This window comes from Uranotaenia lowii, chromosome 2 (assembly GCF_029784155.1).
Source record: "Uranotaenia lowii strain MFRU-FL chromosome 2, ASM2978415v1, whole genome shotgun sequence".
NCBI lineage: Eukaryota > Metazoa > Arthropoda > Insecta > Diptera > Culicidae > Uranotaenia > Uranotaenia lowii.
In genome coordinates, this window is record NC_073692.1 from 292,144,783 (window position 1) to 292,166,393 (window position 21,611).

At 36.8% G+C, this 21,611-nt stretch overlaps 1 protein-coding gene across 1 annotated transcript in view; it reads right to left on the bottom strand.

Annotated features, from left to right (window-relative positions):
* LOC129745874 (uncharacterized) overlaps positions 1-20,225 on the bottom strand; it is a 32,358-nt gene extending 12,133 nt beyond the window's left edge. The window contains exon 1 of the mRNA XM_055739244.1: positions 19,142-20,225. The gene's annotated coding sequence lies outside the window, so the exon portion shown is untranslated. The remainder of the gene's footprint in view (positions 1-19,141) is intronic.
* Between the last annotated feature and the right edge of the window lie 1,386 nt (positions 20,226-21,611).

The window sequence follows — 21,611 nt, forward strand, 5'->3', positions numbered from 1 at the left end:
ATAATAGATTTTATTTGATTTATATATTTACATACGACCGAATGCACAGAACGTTTTGATTTACAGCAGTAGTAAAAGTTAACAATAAAATAAACCACTTTTCATTATTAAAAGTAAGGATATGCATTTTCTGGAAGAACTTTCAGATAAGAAGGTAAACTAGAGCAAGTAAAAACGTACAAGATTTAAGAAAAATATAAAACTATATCTACATCTATAAATTTTTGGGCCCAATTGACAATCTGCCTAGATAGTTTCAACCATTTAAAAAAAAAAAAAAATCACTGAGAAACACTGTACGGTATGTTTACACACAATTTAAGTACGTACTTTACATGAAAAGTGTGTTTTTGTTTTACATATTTTGGCTACATAGAAGAGACTTTTGATCCGCTTTTTTGTTGAAAAGTTTTTGTGTGATTGATATTCCAGTGGCAGCAGAGTTTTTTTTTTTACAAATTTTTAATATGACCTGATAGTGTTAAAAAAAATATTAACGCCTGTTATTTTACACAGTCGAACAAGTTCAAACGCGATTTTAAGCCATGAAACATCAACCTTTTAAGAATTTGCTCTCCGAAATAAAGGTATGTCGTGTGTTGAACCTAAGGTGGATATTCAAAATTGATGCCTTTGTAAATGAAGGTCTTTTGCTTAACACTAAACATACCGACACTTTGTATATACCTATTCATACCGCGAGCGGTCAAATGACGGTTTTCACTGTTTTCGCTAAAACTTTCTTGTTTCTCAACCGATTTCTTTAAAATTTATAGTTTTGGAAAGCCTATAATGTGACTCAAATATGTTCTTCAGACAATTTTCAGCTACAATCAATTATTTCAAAGTTATTTCAAGTCCAAGAAAATTTTTATGAAAAAACATGCTTCAGGAAAATTGCTATAAATCAGTTATTTAGTGCTCGGAAAAAAAATCACTTAGTGCCTGAGAAAGCTGAAGTTGGAAGCTATATGCTGCACATACGGAAATTTTTATAAAATCTATATATATAAAAAGCAATTATCTGTATGTTTGTTTGTTTGTTTGTTTGTTTGTTTGTTTGTTTGTTTGTTTGTCCTCTATAGACTCAGCCGTCTTAAGAGCTAGAGATCTGAAATTTGGCATGGATGCTCATTAGGACCAGGAATGATGAAAAATGTTTTTAGATTTTTGGACGACCCCTTCTGAAGGGGGTCGTCCATACAAGACAAATATTGTTTTCACGTTATTGACGTTATTTTCCGTCGGATTGTGATGAAAATTTGCACATGAGTGTTTTGAGAGACGAGCAATCGATTACAGTTATCAAATTTAGGGTCAGGGGTCGGCCAAAGGGGTCGTCCATATTCACCGATTAATGTTTTTGCGATATTGGCGTTATTATACATCGGATTGTGATGAAAATTTGCACATGAGTGTTTTGAGAGACGAGCAATCGATTACAGTTATCAAATTCAGGTTTAAGGGTCGGCAAAAGGGGTCGTCCATATCCACTGATTAATGTTTTTGCGATATTGGCGTTATTATACACCGGATTGTGATGAAAATTTGCACATGAGTGTTTTGAGAGACAAGCAATCGATTACAGTTATCAAATTTAGGGTCAGGGGTCGGCCAAAGGGGTCGTCCATATTTAGTGTTTAATGTTTTTGCGATATTGGCGTTATTATACACCGGATTGTGATGAAAATTTGCGCATGAGTGTTTTGAGAGACGTACAATCAGTTACAGTTATCAAATCAAGGGTCAGGGGTCGGCCAAAGGGGTCGTCCATATCCACTGATTAATGTTTTTGCGATATTGGAGTTATTAAACATCGGATTGTGATGAAAATTTGCACATCAGTGTTTTGAGAGACGAGCAATCGATTACAGTTAACAAATTTAGGGTTAGGGGTCGGCAAAAGGGGTCGTCCATATCCACTGATTAATGTTTTTGCGATATTGGCTTTATTTTACATTGGATTGTGATGAAAATTTGCACGGGAGTGTTTTGAGAGACGAGCAATCGATTACAGTTATCAAATTTAGGGTCAGGGGTCGGCCAAAGGGGTCGTCCATATCTACTGATTAATGTTTTTGCGATATTGGCGTTATTATACATCGGATTGTGATGAAAATTTGCACATGAGTGTTTTGAGAGATAAGCAATCGATTACAGTTATAAAATTTAGGGTCAGGGGTCGGCCAAAGGGGTCGTCCATATCTACTGATTAATGGTTTTGCGAAATTGGCGTTATTATAGATCTTATTGTGATAAAAATTAGCACATGAGTGTTTTGAGGGACCAGCAATCGATTTCAAATTTTGAATTGCGGGTCAGAAGTTGGCTGAAGGAGTCGTCCATACCCAACTTTAATGTTTTTGCGATTTTGACGTTATTCTACATTGGATTGAGATGAAAATTTCCGCATAGGAGTTTTGAGGGACGTTATTTTGCTTCAGGTTTCAAATCTTGACTCAGGGGTCGGCAAAAGGGGTTATTATCTGTTCACTGATTTTACGATATTCTCTTGATTGAGCATAGAATTGTAATGAAAATTGACACATGGGAGGTTTACAGAAAAGATAATTGATTTCAGGTGTCAAGTTTTGAATGGTGATCAAAAAAAGGCCGTCCATGTTAGTTGCTCACTGTTTTCGTGATATTGTCGTGATCATGCATCGGATTGAGATGAAAATGTTCAGATGAGGATTATAAAGGGTCGGCGAAAGGGGCGTCTATATTCACTGTTCACTGTTTTCAAGTTCCTGACGTTATTTTACAGATAAATTGAAAAGAAAATATGGCAAAAGAGAGTTTTGAGGAACTAAAAATTGGTTTCAATTATCGAATTTCGGGCCATGGGACAGAAAAAGAGGGTTTCATTGAAAGTTCAGTGTTTTGTGTAACAATTTTGTTGGAGGCAGTTAATTGATACCAATTTAAGTGTGAAGGTCAAGCAAAAGAGTCGTGCACATAAACAAATAGTACATGTTTCTGCCATAATGTCTAGATTTTGCAACCGATCGAGAAGAACACACTCTCACATAAATTTTAATAAAAATCCAATCAACCGTTTAATTTGAATTTCAAGTAATAGTAACAGTAGCGACTTTAAACACTGTTGAATTTTTTCCCCAAAATTGTCGAAAGAATGTTTCGAATTCATTTTCTAAACTCATTTTGACGTACCAATGATTTAAAGCGAAACGAAGTTCGTACGGGATCAGCTAGTTTTTTATAAGATCATGCCCACAAAAAATGTAAAAAAGTTGTGTAAAACCCGTACTTTTCAATCATTCAACCGCCAAAGCTGTTTCTGTTACAGTAGAAAAATTTCAAAAAATTAATTGGAAAGATGACGTTATTTGTCACATTTTGACATCTTTAGATTTTGTAAAATACGAAATACATAATTTATGACGAATTTTCAAAGGTAGCTGTTTTTCGAACATTTCATCAATTCGGATTTTTGATACAATTCCTACACCTAAATTCAGCTTTGCACTGGATTTTGAGTATGTTATCGTAAGGTATATATAGAAGCATATCATTTAAACATGCATATTGAAATTATTAGAAACTCTATAAAGCTTATAAAAACAGAGTTAAAGTTTCAGATCTTGGAAAAACAAATTTAGAGATCAATTTTAAGAAAATACTATTAAAGTTAGAAACTTCAGTTACTGCACTCTTTTTAAAACATTTACTTCTTAATTTTGTTGAAATTTGGTTTAAAACGCTGTCTAGGAAATTAAATTAAATTTAAATTATTTTAACAAATTTTATTAAATTTTTGAAGGTGTAGCAAAGCACACCGGGTCAGCTAGTATTCATATATAATTGAAAAATATTCAATTTTCCATTATAAGGGTCAAAACTCGTTTTTCCAGTTATGGAAAAAAGCAAACATTGAAAAAATTGTCCATTTCTAATTTTTTTCTGACTTTTTACATTATTATTATTAAAATTATTAAAATTTATTTGAGACCTTTTAACCTCCAGGAAATAACTTTTTACATGCAATCTTTAATAATAAAGCTTTTTATTAATTTTTGCCAACTTTATCTTGAGCCACTGTCGCGTGGCGGACGGGGCTAAGGAATCATCTTCTAGCTTCCACGCACACCTAGGAAGCCAGGAAGCTCCGGCGGACCTAGATCAATGTTTTAGGGCCACCGCTTCCGACGGCAGGTCGGCGGCCACCTCGGATTTGGCAGCTCCGGCGGCTTTGTGCCGCCTCGACCCTTTCATGCTCCTTGATTGCCGCAAAAGAACAATATTGTGAGAACCCAATTTTTGTGGAAATTTATGAAATTCCAGTGTGGATAAATACATTCAATATTCCGGTGAATGGTAATTCAGGTGAAAAATTTTCTGAGAAGTGATTCATTCTGGTGAAAAATTTTCTGGGGTAAAATTTTTAGGGAATGGATTCTGGAAAAAAAAATCTGGGAAATTGGTTTTCTGGTGATTAAACTCTGGGAATTTTTCATTCTGTGCAAACGTTTTCGGGGAATTGAAGTGCAACCATTTATGTCAGGGGTCGGCAAAAGGTGTCGTCCATATTACATGTTCTCTATTTTTGCTTCATTACGTTATTACATAATCATTGGATTGAAATGAAAATTGGCATACGTGGGTTTTAAAGAACGAACAAATGATTTCAAGTATTGAATGTCGTGTGAAGGGTCGGCAAAAGCGGTCGTCCTTGTTAACTATTTCGTGTTTTTTGGAATTTTAACGTTATTATGCATTGTATTCCAATGAAAACTGGCACATTAGACTGAGCCGATTTGGTGTCATTTTTAAATTTATCAAACCCTGGGGTCTAAAAAGCTTCGTTTTGGTTCAAAACTCATCCTTGATTTTTTGCGAACGTTTACATGAGTAAATTTGAACTTTAAGGTTTGTATGGAAAAAATGAATATTAAAAAAAATGAAGCCAATTTGGTAGATTCAGCTGTTTCGAAATTAACAAAACTTGATTATTTTTAAGCCACATTAAAGCGTTTTTAATGGAATGTCTGGTGAAAAAATCTAACATCATGAGATTGATCTTAAAGTAAAATTTTTGTTTGAGGTTAGGTCTGAATGACTCATAACTAGGCCACACTTTCAGCTTATCGGTGAAAAATGTTGGACCTTTCAGCGGTCTACACATAGTTTTTCGCTTATTAAAGTTAAAAATTCTGGTATAAGACTTGACTTCCTTGATAACCCTCAAGCGTAGTTTCCGATCATGAGCTCCATTTCAATGCTTGATTTTAACTTTGTGGACATTTTTGACAGTGTTAACATACTTTTTCACCACTCACACACAGTTATTTTTTGAATAACCAACGGTTTCGACAGCTATCAATTTGTTAATGATAAATTTTGAAGGAAACTGTGCAAAATATTTTTTTAAATTTTTCTCTTGCATCGTTAATATCTCTAAAATGCGTTAATTTTAGGTTTAAAAAAAAATAGGTTGGATAGTACTTTTCATAGGTAGAAAATGCTGTCGAAATTTTGAATGTCCGCTTATTAAAGGGTGATACGGTCAAAATTTGATCAATATTTCTTTCAATTTTGCATTTAAAAAACCTGAACACCCCTCATTTCGAAGGTGTGTGTGTGTAGAATGTTGCTTCTATTTTAATTTTGGAATTCACTCTTCAGTTGTCAAAATGCTGTCCAAGGAAGAAGAGCAGCGTATCAACATTTTGCTCCCGCATCGCGAAAATCCCAGCTGCTCGCACGCAAAGCTGGCATCGCTAAAAGTTGCCAAATCAACCGTTACAAATGTAATTAAAGTGTTCGGGGAACGTTTGTCGACAGCCAGGAAGTCTGGATCGGGGGGGTAATCGAAAACCGGAAGCCGCTGAGACGACAAAGAGAGTTGCCGATAGTTTCAAGCGAAGCCCTAACCTCTCTCTCCGAGATGCCGCAAATAAGCCGGGTGTATCGTCTACAACCGTGCATCGAACCAAAAAACGAGCCGGACTATCGACTTACAAGAAGGTAGTGACTCCAAATCGCGATGATAAACAAAATACGACGGCCAAAGCGCGATTCCGGAGGCTGTACACGACGATGCTGACGAAGTTTGACTGCGTGATAATGGACGACGAAACCTACGTCAAAGCCGACTACAAGCAGCTTCCGGGACAGGAGTTTTATACGGCAAAAGAAAGGGGAAAGGTAGCACATGAAACTGTCAAAGTTCGCGAAGAAATATCTGGTTTGGCAAGCCATCTGTACCTGTGGCTTGAAAAGCAGCATTTTCATAGCTTCTAGCTTCCAAGACTGTCAACCAAGAAATTTACGAGAAAGAGTGTTTGAATGAACGTCTGCTGCCTTTCCTGAAGAAACACGGTTGTTCCGTACTGTTTTAGCCGGATTTGGCATCTTGCCATTACGGTAAAAAGGCCATGGAGTGGTACGCCGCCAACAACATACAGGTGGTTCCCAAGGACAAGAACCCTCCCAACACGCCAGAGCTCCGCCAGATTGAGAAATACTGGGCTATTGTCAAGCGGAACCTAAAGAATACCAAAAAACAGCTAAGGACGAGCAGCAGTTCAAGGCAAACTGGCTTTCTGCGGCGAAGAAGGCTGTACAAAATTTGATGGCAGGGGTTAAGCGTAAGGCCCGGCAATTCAGATTTGGAAATGCTGAAGCCTAACTGAATATTTTTCCTGAATTTTATACCAATTACCTTGAAAAAGAAATTTAATTTGATTTTTTAAATAAACGATTTCATCGATTTACACGCGTTTTCCCTTGACCAAATTTTGACCGTATCACCCTTTAGGTAATGCTATCAGCAAAAGAAAGTGTCCCATTTCAAAGAACTAAGCTTTATGTTCCTCTAAAATTTTCCATCTCCTTCGAAAATTTAGACCTACGACAAAATCTAACACCAGATTTGCTGTTCCCCTGTTTAATCATATACCTAGTAAAAGAACAATTTGATGTTTTGGAAAAATAACAAATTTTGATGACCTCTTTGCGATAATGAATGTGAGATTATCGAATTTCATCTTTTCAAATATGTGGTTGAAAACTCATATAGCTCAATAATCAATGATAATAACCTTCGAAAGGTTGTAAAAATAGAAAGACAAAAATTAAACCATCTCTCGCTGTCAATGGAAAACATTGCTTTCTTTTTCTGTTTTCGAAATTTGCATTCAATGAAACGCTACGCCACACGGACTTCACGAAGAAAGATCTTCAGCCAGCCAGCCAGCCAGCCAGCCAGCCCACACAATATCTCACGGCATCAGACAGGAATGCTCTCATCTCATTCCATTGCCACCTACCACAAGCCACTATCTCGATCTTTCGCGTACCAAGACTTTGCATGACATGTTTTTTTTTCCTGTTGTTGTGACCTTAGCTGTGAAACATCTTCGAACGCCCGCTCAAACGGCGATGTTGCATAAAGCGAAGCAAAAAAAGATGTCTTAACGGGTTCGTCGTCTGGCGATTCGAGACACCCATCGAAGTCTTTCGTTGGTCGGTGAATCATTTCGGAAATTATTGCGTCCAGCCTCCTTGCATCGAGGAGGTTATCAAAATTGGGAATCTTAGAAAACCAATTTTCAGTCGAATAAATGCCGTCTTTTGTGATTTGATTGCGTGAAAATGAGCGTGAAAATTATGAGAAGCTAAATTTGTTTGCTCGTGAGTGAGACTCTACTTAGGCGTTATATGACCGCTCGACGTTTTTTTCGGAAGTGGAACACTTGTGGTGATCGTGGCATAATCACCGAATTGCACGCACAATCCACTTTTATGCATAAGTAATACAAAAAAAAAAAACAACTCTATCGGTTGTTTTTCTTCGCTCTATTTTTCGTTTATTGTTGAAAAATTTAGGTTGTTTCAAATACTTTTGTCATATCCAAGTATTCTCTTGTGATGTTGTGTTATAACAGCAATAGACATTTGGAGATAAAAAAAGGAGGTTGATTAGGAATGAAACATGAATGTGGCAAAAGTTTAATTTAATACTTTTCGGATTTTTTTAAAGTAAACACAGTCGTCATATTATGGCTATTATCTCTGTTTTTGTTGATATGGCCTTCCAAATCTCTAAAAATTGATCATTGTTGAGTAAAATCATTCTAAGATGATAACATTTATTTAATAATGTTATCTATCTTCATTGATTGATATTGAACACAGTTTTACACAATTAGGTGAAAAATTTTGGGTCGCTGAATCCCAAGCTGCATTTAGTTTTTCAATTGGACGTGCATGGTGATTTTGGTAATAAGGTGTCTAAAATTTCTTTATGCGATTCAACGGTAAGATGTGACTATTGATGATAAAATAGACATTTTGAGCGAGAACCTGGAAGAATCCATGCTAAAAACGGGACAGGAGGGCAAATCCATTGTTTAGAAAAATAATGACCCAAACCAAAAAGCGTAGAAAACAGCAGTATTCTTTTGATCAACATGGCCCAAACCAATCGTGTGGCACAAAAACGAAAATAACTAGCAGTCCTGAAGGAAGCTGATTTTTATTTAAAACTTTTGAAAACAAACGCTTTGTTATAATCTACTGAAATGCCAAACATATTCACTGTTTATCGATATGGATATTGATATATTTTTTAAGTAGAATCTTGAATAGTAAAAAATGGCATGTAAGAGAACTGCTCAAATAATTTTCGCGCTCTTAATTTTTTTTTTGTACAACATGACATTTGAAAATTATCAAAACAAAACTCTCCATCAAAATCATACATACCCATAACAAAATTATGATTTAGAACTCATATTCCAAAAGGATCAGATTAAGAATTCATACTCAAAAAAGGATCGGATTCAACATCATATCACTGATCACACTGACAGGACACTTAAAACAAAAATTCGATCATTTTCTGGCTAAATTTTTTCCTCTAATTTTGCAGGTTCGCAATACCGACGGTAGGTGGCGAACCTACCATTTTTCCGATACAAATGCTCTGTAGGAAAAATTTTTCTTTTTAGGCCGATTTTATCGTAGGAATTGCCTGTTCTTGTTTGAAAGTTGGGTGGCACTTTCTAACTGGGATAGCATTTCTTCAAATCGATCGATGCGCACTCTGGAATCGATATTGCGTACTGTTAAAAAAAATTATCCAACAAACGAAATCGAGTGTCCAGTCAGTAAAGTGATCATATTATATTATAATTTAAAATAAAAGTTTGAAAGGATCACAAAGATAAGATCAGAAAAATGATTAAAACACAGAAAACCAATCGAGTACTGAAACTAAAAAATCAAGAGGCAAATCGTTATTTGGATTGTAAATACCCAGCAAATAATCGATACATCGAGATTAATTTTCGTTTGGATAGATTATATCAAAGAAAGCAGTTTAATTTTTTTTGGAAAAGTATAGTTATATTTCTTGAGAATTTTTAAGACCATCTCAATATTAGGGAAAGGGCCCCCATATCCGTCGTATGCCCATGATTCGTTTTAATTCGTGAATGCTTGTTTCAGAGCCAAAAAATCACTTTCCACTTTAATTGGCTACTTCACATGATGAACTTACGCTTGTGTAACTATTTTCTATCCTAAATTTGTTACTTTTAGAATTTCTTTTGAGATATTTGCAGTGTTCGGCAGCGTTAACTGAAAAAACAGCGCCGCTAATTAAATCATTTACTCATTCAAAGTTAGCGATCGTTAATTAAATACGCTAAATGTGCTGAAAATTTTATCGTTTCATACTTGAAGCACTAATCGCTAACTGTTGACAGGTTAACCAATTTTTTTTATGATTTCATGTTGTTCGGATTTACAGTACAGCTGTTTAACAAATGTGTACGTGAAAAATACTTCGACAATTCACTCCGGAAAATCAATATATTTTTTGCTAATATTACTAATAGTTACACAATAATATCAATCACTTCTAGCATGGATTATGGTTGTTGTTCATTGCGTCCAGTTCAGCTAAATCTTTAACCAGCTTTCACCTTTTTTAAACTTGCACGTGGAAATTTATACAGTTTCTATTTGAACTTAAAATATATTTATTTATTTATTTATTCGATCCTAGGCTTCAGCCTTTAATCTTTACTAGTTTTAACTAAATATTGAGAATACGCTAACTTAAATCTATTTTTGATTAGTTCTCTGGACATTTCTAGCTTTATCACATTAGCATGAGCGTTGTAGAGCGCCATCATTCTATAAATAGGTTCATTCCGAGCGTAGTTCTGGATACGGTTTGTTAGCTGAAACGGCCTTATGCTGCGCAAACTGCTTCGTCCTTCGTGAGATTTGTGACAACAAATACGGTGAAAAATATTTTCCAGTGTTTAGATCTTTAAAAAACAACACGTCGATTGATTTCCTACGATTTTCCAGTGCATCCAATCCTACCAGCATATATAAGGCTCGATATTCCGGCATTTCGTCCTGCCAATCAAGGTTCCTTAGGGCGTATCTTAGAAATCGTTTTTGGACTCGTTCTATTCTGTTTTTATGTACATTGTAGTATGGCTGCCACACAATACTGGCGTATTCGATTGCAGTTCGGATAAGACCAACATAAATCGAAACAATGGTGTAAGGGTTGTCCAGCTCGTGACAAATCCTGCTTACCATACCGTACATGGAGTTTGCTTCGGCAACGACTTGTTCAATATGTTTTGAAAAATTGAGTTCCGCATCCATCTCAACGCCTAGGTCCTTCACTGACGATTTTCTAGCAATGATAGTGCTGTTTTCGAAACGATATTCGTGCAAGATGTTATTCATCTTCCGGGAAAAGGTTATCGTGCTACATTTTGAGGCGTTAATTTTCAATCCAAACGCGCTGCAGCACTCAGAGAACCTATATACCGCATTTTGTAGAGTGAAGCAATCCTTGGGGTTTCGAACTGGAAGGAACATTTTCAGATCATCTGCGTATATCAAAACATACACGTCACGCAACACTCCGGGGAACTCGTTCATAACAGTGATGAAAAGAAGGGGTCCCAAGTGACTCCCTTGTGGTACACCACTGTTAACCGAGAATACGCTGGATCTCGCATTCCCAAGCTTCACGCATTGTACTCTTTCTGTTAGGTATGAACCAATCCACTGCAGGCAGGTACCGGTAATTCCATTTTTACATAGAACTGACAGGAGAGCGTTAATGTCGATCACGTCAAAAGCCTTGGACATGTCGGTATATATGGTATCAACTTGTGATCCCTGCATCATCCATTGAGTAGTGCGAGAAACGAATTCCGCCAAGTTCGTCACTGTTGAACGCTTTTTCAAAAAGCCGTGCTGAAAATCTGACATCTTTCTTTCTAACCATGGGTACATTTGATCGTAAATTATGCTTTCGAACAGTTTGGGAATCGCAGAGAGAATTGCTACCCCACGGTAATTTTCAGCAGGCAGTTTAGAACCATTCTTATGAATCGGCAAAATATGTGAGATCTTCCATAGTTTTGGAAACTGACCTTCAAATGAAGGCCTAAATTTACTATCAACAACTTAAAAATGTGAATTCATTCTGTGGTGATTTCATCTGGAGTGGGAAAAACTGTATCGTGAAAAGTAAATATCTAAATCTCATAAAATCAAAAAAACTGATCAAAGTATTTTAAAAATAGTTTATGTGAAAAGCTTATTTCCGTTGCACCCACTCGCGCCGAAGATCGTTAATTGACTGACGAGAACTCACGACACGACCAACTGTTTTTCAGAAATGTCTGGAAGATTTTGAAAAAATGTCTGGATAACTATGGATAGCGAACTTTCTAGGTGAAGACCTTTTATTTTTGGTAGCCAGATCGCAATATTGCAGTCTAGGGAATAATAATATAATCATTACTTGATAATAATCATCCATTCTATACGCTATGAATGACCGAGACTATTGTGGTGGTGTCAGCGGCTTAACTTCCTGTTTTACAACAATCTTTGTGGCATTCCTCACTCTTTACTTACTAATTTGAATGATTTCCTGCCATTTTGCAACAAAAATTTTGAATTTTGACTGTTTTGTCAAAAAATTCTTGTCGAAACTCAAAAGTCTGAAAGCCAGGAAACCTAAAAAATTGTCTGGCAAAAGATCCAGACAAAATCTGGATGGTTGACATCACTGGACACGACAGCTTTGGCATCGAAAGAGATTATCCCAATGTTTTGATACGTAATTAAAAAGGCCGCGTCGTAACTGGTAAAATTTCCAAAATTCATGACATCAATCGAACGTGTCTTAAGAATTTTATGCATCTGTTAAATTAAACAATCTCATTTTATGTCACATCTTATTCTTTAGAATTGTGCCACCAATTGAATGGAGAATGAAATTCAATACATTGTAGATTATTCATCAATACTTACTAAAGCTTAAATTACTGGAAAAAAAACTCTGTGGTTTGACCAGTATAAATCTGTAAAAATGTGATTTTGTAGCCTTCATTTAAAATTCGTAACAAAAAATAAAGAAACGGTACATTTTAACTGGCAAGTCCAGTTCAAGGATGAAATATTGTATTTGAGTTTTATGTATCTTTTCACTTTTTAGCCCGTTAATTATTGTGTAAGCTTTCCAGATTTGTTTTCTGTACGTAACCAGGCCGGGTAAATCTAGGAATTGGGTTTCTAAATTCAAAACCAGGTAACATCCGGGCAAATCCAGGCCAAAATCTGTTTTTTTTTTCCAAAAAATGCAAGAGAAAAGCTTAAAAATAAAGACACGAAAAAATTATTTTTACCATGGAACATCAGTGGCATCTTATCTCACAATTTAAAAAAAAAATGCATGCGAATTTATTCCACTAAAAAAAAGTTGAAAATTGGAAATTTCTTCCTCCGAACAAACCGAACTGGACCGATTTTTCTTTGAAAATCCGGGAAAGCCGTATTGAAACCTTGCCATCTAGAACGCTTATGAGGTATCTATATTCAGATACATTTAATTATCGTTTTCAATTCAAAGAAATAAATAGGATTGGATTGAGGTGGTTTTTTCAATATTTTCATGTTGCTACGCGTCAAAGATTCAAATATGTTTCGAATGTTTTTGGTTGAATTATTCGAAAACGATTTTGGAAATTTTTAACTGAAAATTTTTGCAAGTGAGTGTGAGTGCTTAGAATATGAAATTTGATGAGGTTTACGTTATTTAATAACAAAACAGAGGCTATCCAAGAACTACTTTCTTGGAAATGATGGAAGTTCATTTTCCTGTTAGCTACAGCTCAACTTTTGTGTTCGATTAATCAAAAAATAAACACGCGTTTCGGAAATATATACACTGAGGTTTTTTTACGCGGTATTTCGTCCCGCGTAAAAAAAAACCGCGTAAAAAAAACCGCCTTAATTCGAAAATCCGCGTAAAAAAACCGCGTTAATTCGAAAATCCGCGTAAAAAAACCGCGTTAATTCGAAAATCCGCGTAAAAAAACCGCGTTAATTCGAAAATCCGCGTAAAAAAAACTCGTTAATTCGAAAATCCACGTAAAAAAACCCCGAAATTCGAAAATCCACGTAAATAATCCATTTTAATTAAAAAATTCGCACAAAAAAGCACGTTACTAAAAAAAACGCGTAAGAACCATGATTATTTAAAAATTTTCGTACAACGATAGTTTATTTTTAAGATAAAAAACAAAATCAATTAGATAAATAGAATAGTAGAATATAGTGAGGCTTATTTGACAGTGTGGAATTTAGATCGTCTCATGTCTCATGTCTCAGGTCTCATGTTCCATGTCTCAGGTCTTAGGTCTCATGTCTCAGGTCTCATGTCTCAGGTCTCAGGTCTCAGGTCTCATGTCTCAGGTCTCATGTCTTAGGTCTTATGTCTCATGTCTCATGTCTCATGTCTCAGGTCTCATGTATCATGTCTCATGGCTCATGTCTCATGTCTCATGTCTCAGGTCTCATGTCTCATGTCTCATATCTTAGGTATCATGTCTCATGTCTCAAGTCTCAGGTCTCATGTCTCATGTCTCGTGTCTCAGATCTCGAGTCTCATATTTCAGGTCTCAAATCTCAGGACTCATGTCTCAGGTCTCAGGTCTCAAGTCTCAGGTCTCAGGTCTCATATCTCATGTATCACGTTCTTAGTCTCAGAGCTAAGATTTTCCCAACTACAAAAAGATTCTAAGTGTTTTCCTTTGAAAAAGTCTTAGAATATTTTCCCTGAAAAACCGCGTTAATTCGAAAATCCGCGTAAAAAAGCCGCGTAAAAAAAACCGTGTAAAAAAAAACCGCGTAAAAAAACCTCAGTGTACTTTTATTTTAGTTTTGTTGTTTGAAAAACAGTTATTTTTTGCATTTATTTTTTATGATAAAATATAGTTTGATCTCTTTGCCGATGCTTAAAAACCGTGAAAAAATAGGGCTTCAAAAATCCTAAAGCAAGGATCACCATGAATCTGGACGCACTGTTTATTATACCATTGCGCTCCTAGTTGTTGGATCTGGAATGTTTTGACAGTACTTTGTTCGGAAATGTTTCCTCTATCAGTGCTGAAAATTTCCTTACGACTCGTTTTGTTCCAAAAAAGTTACACGTGATGGAAGCCGCGAGACGAAAATAAATTTTGGACACTCACGTTAAAAACCGACGTGGTCGGGTTAAAAAAAATCGCGAAATCGTTAAAAATGCTCAAATCAACCGTGTGCAGCGTTCTCAAACGTTTCCGTTAGATGCATACTATCGATCGGCAGGTTCATACGAAGCCTTATAGTAGACCTAAGAATCAGAAACTGCATTTGAAGGTATTGAGAACGATCAAGGCAAACACAGGGTAGTCGGACTACGACATCGCCAAGAAATTCAACGTCGACCGGTACACCGTCAGAAGGATTAGTCTCCGCGAAGGAATACGATCCTATCGGGCCAGTAAACAACCAAACCGGACATTGAAGCAGAATTTAGTAGTCAAAGGACGTGCCCGGAAGTTATACAACAAGATTCCAACGAAGTACGACGGATGCATCCTCATGGATGACGAAACGTACGCGAAGATGGATTTTGGGCAGCTTCCTGGCCAAAAATATTATAAAGCCACTGCAGTGGTGCACTTCACTGGTCAGGGTGACCATGGACTCCGAAATGTACAAGGAGGAGTGCCTTAAAAAATGTTTTTTTTCGTACAATAGATCTCACAAAGGACCAGTAAAGTTTTCGCCAGATTTGGCATGCTGCCACTACAGCTAGGAGGTACTACAGTGGTATTCGGCCAACGGGTGGATTTCGTTGAAAAGGACATCAACCCACTCAACTGCCTTCAATTCCGCCCTATCGAAAAATTTTGGGCAATTGTCAAGCAGAAGATGAAGAAGAATGGTAGGACGACTCGGGAAGCAACAGATATGAAGAGATTGTGGAACAAAATAGCCGCTGAGGTCAGTGAATAGGGTGTCCAAACTTTGATGAGTGGTTCTAGACGAAAAGTTCGAAATTTTATCAAAAAAACATCGAAATATTTTTTTTCTTATTTTTCCTTTGAAGTGCAATAAAAACCCTACATTTTGATTATAAAACATTTTTTTTTTGTTTACATAGCTCCGAGATAGACCCGTTTTAACGCGTCCAGATTTGTAGTGATCCATGCTTTATTTTGCCATTTTGTCCTTTCCGTTTGTTCCTACGGAGGATGCAATTTCAAAATTTTCTTCTTAAATTATGAAAATCCGTGTGTCAGGTCACCAGACTCAATTCTTGATTTAGCACGATTTTTTTCTAATATTTTATTCAAAAATATATATGTATAACGTTTGCCCAGTGAGCTTAAGAGCCGCAGCTGTTATCCAAAGAGCCGCAGGTTGCCGACCTATGGACTAGAAGGTTTCTCAAACCAACTTTTATATACTGAACATCCTGCTTCAAACAGAATTTAATGGTCCTCCTGATACAAATGGTTAGAAGATTTCTTCACATTTATGTACTAAACATCCTGCTAATGACATAATTTAATTTAATCCAGATCCAATTCGCTAGTTTTTCGAAATTACCCTTTTGTAGTGAACTATTCAAGCTGTTGATTCCGAACTAACGTTTCTCATATTGAATTACTTTTTCTGTACACTCAGAAATGAAAATAATGTATGTTGTATGTTGGTAATCCACCATGGGTGCACGGATTCACCGCAATTTCTGCCAAAGTATGGGTTCACATGCATTCCTTAGATTATTAGGTTCGACAAATCTCCAATGCAGCGCGCCACCATACCCGGACCCCATGGCTTCGTATGAACTGTTATGTGGTGAATGTATTGCGTGTGTAGATGTAGGTATATTCTGGAAGAACGAATCAATCAGGTGGGCTAGTTTACTTACAGATATTCCGGCATCCGTGTATATACCTGGCCAGCTGGCAACTGATTGAACATTCCAATTATATAGTTAGTTATATAATGAAACACATCTTACCTGTCGGCCCGCTTATGGGATTCGAACCCAAAAGTTTTTCTTGCCGATACCGGGAATCGAACCCAATACGCCTGGCGTACCAATACCAGACTCGCGCCAGCCTATCCACTAGACCACATCGGCGCTCTACACTCAGAAATGAAAATAATATAAAAATATTATTTTTCATAATTTTTTTTCATAAATTCAAAAAGTGGACGTTCACTTCTTGTTGGTCCTCCCGATCCAATGAAAATTCATTGAGTAAACCTTCAATGCACTTTTTTTGTTGGTCCTCCTGATCCAACAAAAACGGAAACGGAATTCATTAAGTGAACTTTCAGAACACTTTTCTTGTTGGTCCTCCCAATCTAACGAAAATTCATTAAATAAACCTTCAGAACACTCTTCATGTTGGTCCTACCGATCCAATGAAAATTCATTAAGTGAACTTTCAGAACACTTTTCTTGTCAGTCCTCCCGATCCAACGATTGAGTGAACCTACAGATCACGTTTCTTGTCGGTCCTCCCGATCTACTGAAAATTCATTGAGTGAACCTTCAAAGCACTTTTCTTGTTGGTCCTCCCGATCTACTGAAAATTCATTGAGTGAACCTTCACAACACTTTTTTTGTTGGTCCTCCTGATCCAACAAAAACGGAAACGGAATTCATTAAGTGAACGTTCAGAACACTTTTCTTGTTGGTCCTCCCAATCTAACGAAAATTCATTAAATAAACCTTCAGAACACTCTTCATGTTGGTCCTCCCGATTCAAAGAAAATTCATTAAGTGGAACTTCAGAACACTTTTCTTGTCGGTCCTCCCGACCCAACAAAAATTCATAAAGTGAACCTTCCCTTCTTGTTGGTTCTCCCAAACTAATTAAAATTAATTGAGTGAACCTTCAGAATACTCTTCTTGTTGGTCCTTCCGGTTCAACCAATTTCATTAATGAAACCTTCCCAAGAAACAATTTAAGCTTTATTATGATCAGCACAATTTCGTTAGAACTATAGCATCAATCTTCATCAAAAGCTAAAGCGCATTCTGGATATTTGGACCAGTTCTAAAAAGGTCATCATGACCTATTTTTTAATTTTCGAAATAATCGTTATGCTGTAAAATTTTAATCACCAAAGCTTTTATAAAGCTTTCATAAAACAAGATTCGAACGGTTTTCTTGCCGATACCGAGAATCGTACCGCCTGGCATATCAAAACCAGGGGTGAAATTATGAATCCTATTCGATTAGAGTAGGGGGAAGTGTTCCTATATGCGCATATTGGGTAATATGCGCATACAGCCGATTGACGATATGGCTGGAGATTCGTCATATCTAATTAGTGCAGTTTGAGGGTAATACGCTTTTAACGCATGGCATAAAAAAATTAAATAATTATATAGAGTCGAAAAAATTTAAAAATTCAAACAAGATTTTTGTCAGTTTTGTTATAATATATTGAACTTTAATTATTGTGCATACAGATTCTGTGAACAAAAATTTTTGTGGTTTTTCTTTCTTATTCATCTGGAAATCGGAAATTCAACAAATCGAAGCTTTTGGCAAAGTTGTAAATGATAAGATATTGGAATAAGAGACAGGTTCTGAATGCCCATATCAAGGCAGGTTAAATGCCTATATCAAGAAAAAAAGATTATTCTTATAATTTTTTTACTTTCTATCATTTAAACATGAAATCTACGCTCAAATCACGATCTTACAGCGAAAAAAGAAGAACTTCCTACTGATCCGATAAAAATACAATATGAACAAAATATTACCCTGAAATATGGCCATATGGCATACTTAACAATGTTTCATGCAAAAGAACTAGTGATTAAAAAAAATTCACCAAAATTTCGGCCTTGATGTATGCTTAACATCCGTTTCTACCATTTTCAATTAAATAATATCAAAATATTGCAAGTGGTAATGAAATATAGCTAAAAACATAAATATGCGCATTTAGCCCTCCAGTTTCGGAAATCGGCTATTTTGACTTCTTTTATTATAAAATTATTTTCACAAAAACTGTAAGAGATTTAAACAGAAAAATTGCTCTTACGTATATCAAACAGATGTCCGCTCATGTGCATATAGTTTTCAGACTCCTATCTTTTGGAGTATAGGAGAAAATGAGTGCTTTCCTTAATATGCGCATATAGCCTTCCTCACCCCTACCCGTTTCGAGTTGAACTCGAATCGAACTAGAATCAGTATTACGAATCTCGTTCGAGTTCTAAATTTTAAAGTACTAGATTTTGAGTAAATCGGGTAGTAGATCATCGCGAAACGTTCCATTCGAATCGAGATCGGTAACGCCAAAGTTGGTCGAATCGAACGAAACTCGATTGTTTCGAGTTCCATAATCCCACCCCAGACTCGCGCCAGCCTTTTCGCTAGACCACATCGGCGCTCGGTAATGCATGAACTTTTCGGTATTCAAAGTTAGATTAATGAAAAGCCAAAGAGGATTGTATTTTTATGAAAATAATTAAAACCAGTTATAAAAATAGTTAAAACCTTGATTCAGGCTCAGTTTTCAAATTCAGGTTTCAGATTTCTCATTGAGTTACTGATCTCAGAATAAGATTTAGGATTAAAATTTTCAGATTTCTGAATTCTAGATTCAGATTTCGGATCGGGAATCAGAATCTGAAATCTGATTTCAAGATTTCAGTTTTAGATTTGAGATTCGGATTTCAGAATCAGATTCAGATATCTGATTTAAGTTTCATATCACTTATTTCTACTGGTTATCGAACTTCAGTTCAGTTCCTACTTACTTTTATTTTGAAAGATTTAATTTGGCACCAGAGTAGGTTAATTCCCAGCGTTGAGATAATAACATTCGATATAGCACAATCTAGCAATTAGTTTAAGAGCACTTATTTTCATCTCTAGCGACAACACACACTTGCCATCCAGGAGCAAACCCAAATTTCGACTATTCCAAGTTGATCTCGATTTTGATCCGTCAGGCGGTTATCCGCAGAACTGTCGAACGTTGTAATTATGGTAGTTAATTGGATTCACGATAACTAATTAAAAGCGGTGGTCACTTTCTGGTCAGAAGACTTAAGCCGCCCCGAGCGGATCTGAGCGGGGAAATGTGAATTTTTTTTCTTTTTCTGTGCCGCGCGCAATCCCTTTTTCGAACTGGAATTATTTTCCTCCCTAGCTAGGGGAGCGATCACAGGGCTGCTGTTGCTCCACCAATACACTTCCTATAGCTAGCGCATGTTCAGGTTTACAATGTGGCCTGAGCAGCTGAATAACAACACGCCACAATCAATAACAACATCATCAGCATCATCAAGTATAAGCCGCACCATTCACGGTGGCAAACATATCATCATACGGCGATCCCTCAGCTCTGGCCAGTTGAGGAGAGAAATGACTCGACCAAAGGAATTCCAACAATTTCACATAAACAAACTGTGACGAGGGCCCCCGGAGACATTCGAGCACAAACACATGGACAACGACGTTGTTCCTTGGACCCCAGAAAGCCCACCGATCACCCCGTGTGACTTGGCCACGGCCTATCCAGGTGTTTGTTTCGTTCTGCCCCTTTTCAATACGCCTCAGCCAGCAATGCCGTGGATCAACTAAGCCTGTGTGCGTTCTCGATCGTCACTGAACCCCTCGAAAAGAGATTCTTCACAACGAAATTGGAAAATCCTTGTTGGATTTCATCTCTCGATTTGAACGTTAGCGCGTGCGAATTTCCAACTGAAAACTGTCACAAAACGTGCACGGAACTAAGAACTCGGTGTTTTACATATTTTCAAACCGCGATCGATCACTTTTCCCCGCACCAGCAACGATTTTCACGAGCCACACGGGGTTTGACCCCTTCGAACGTAGTTGACGGAATGCTTCTGGATCTGCGGACCACTCCGGCAACATACCACACTTTGGCCGAGATGAGACCACACCAATACCGATGTCAGCTTGTTGGGGTGATCGCGCAACGCAACCTTCTCGAGCGCGATCGTGGGTCTCTAATATGCTATGATTTCGATGCTGCAAACAGGTAACCTGCATGTCACGTTGTAGCAGCGCAAAGGATCATATCGTGTTGCGTACATACTGCACGGAGTGTTGCGCAACACGTATTTTCTGTGACACACTTATGTATTGGCCCTTTGCACCCACATAATGTGTTCAGGAAATTTAGAACACAGAAGATTTCTCATTTGTGTCATGAGTTATTAAATTTTAAATTTAAAGTTACAAACAAAAACTGACTAAGGCACACATAAAATACAACTAAAAGAAATGAGTGGACATCAGAAAAAGAATTTGATTTGCATCGCTATCTAATTCTACTATCCCAGTTCACAATTGTGTAGCTGATGCAAGTAGTTATGAAAATTTTAAATTTATCAAGCCAAAATTTTTAATCATAATTTTTCACATCTATAGACAAGGAATATTCAAAGAAGGTAGTGCCAAGGCAGCCCTGCTCTAGGATTGGTACAGACGGCGATCTCACAATCACGAAAAATCTGATAATTTTATAGAAATCTGTTTTTTTTTCCACTTTGTAAGTGTGTCATTCTAAAAGGATTCTTATTCTTCAAGATAGGTAAAAAAAAGAGTTGGGCTTGTAAGTATTTTTTCTATAAAATAGACTATCGAAGTTCGAAAAATGGTGGATTTTCCCAACTAAAATTTGCAAAACTTAAGAATTGGTTCAAAGTGCTCCATGAAAATGTTAAAGTCGTTTCAGTTTTAGCTCCTTCCTATAGGGGGGGGGGGGCAAATTGAAATTCGCGAACGGATCTCGCGTCACGAAAAACGCCTCTTTAACAGACATCTTCTCCGTACATCATTTTGGGTCAGCTATGTGTTGGTACACCATTACTCATAAAACGCAAATACAAATTGCGCAACACACCCGAGTGAAAAAACCCCGACAGTCGATCCAATCTGCACCAGATCCGAAGTTATAAAAGGGTACGGATTGCGCTGTCCCGGTTTCATTAAGTTATTAGAAATTCTCCCCGGTGGTCGGATGGAGCGATCAAAAATTATGTGTGCGCTGCTGTTTGCTTCCCTAGAGTAGTTGGTGTACATACACTGCCGGCCAAAATTTTGGAAACAATTTTTGGTGGCCATATCTCACCAAATCTATGACCCATTGCATATCTTTTCGTCGTATGTAATTGGCAAAAAAATTATATTAAGCCCAACAGATTCGCAAGAACTCGTAAGATGACAGCGCTTAAGGCGAAAAAAATTCCAGGA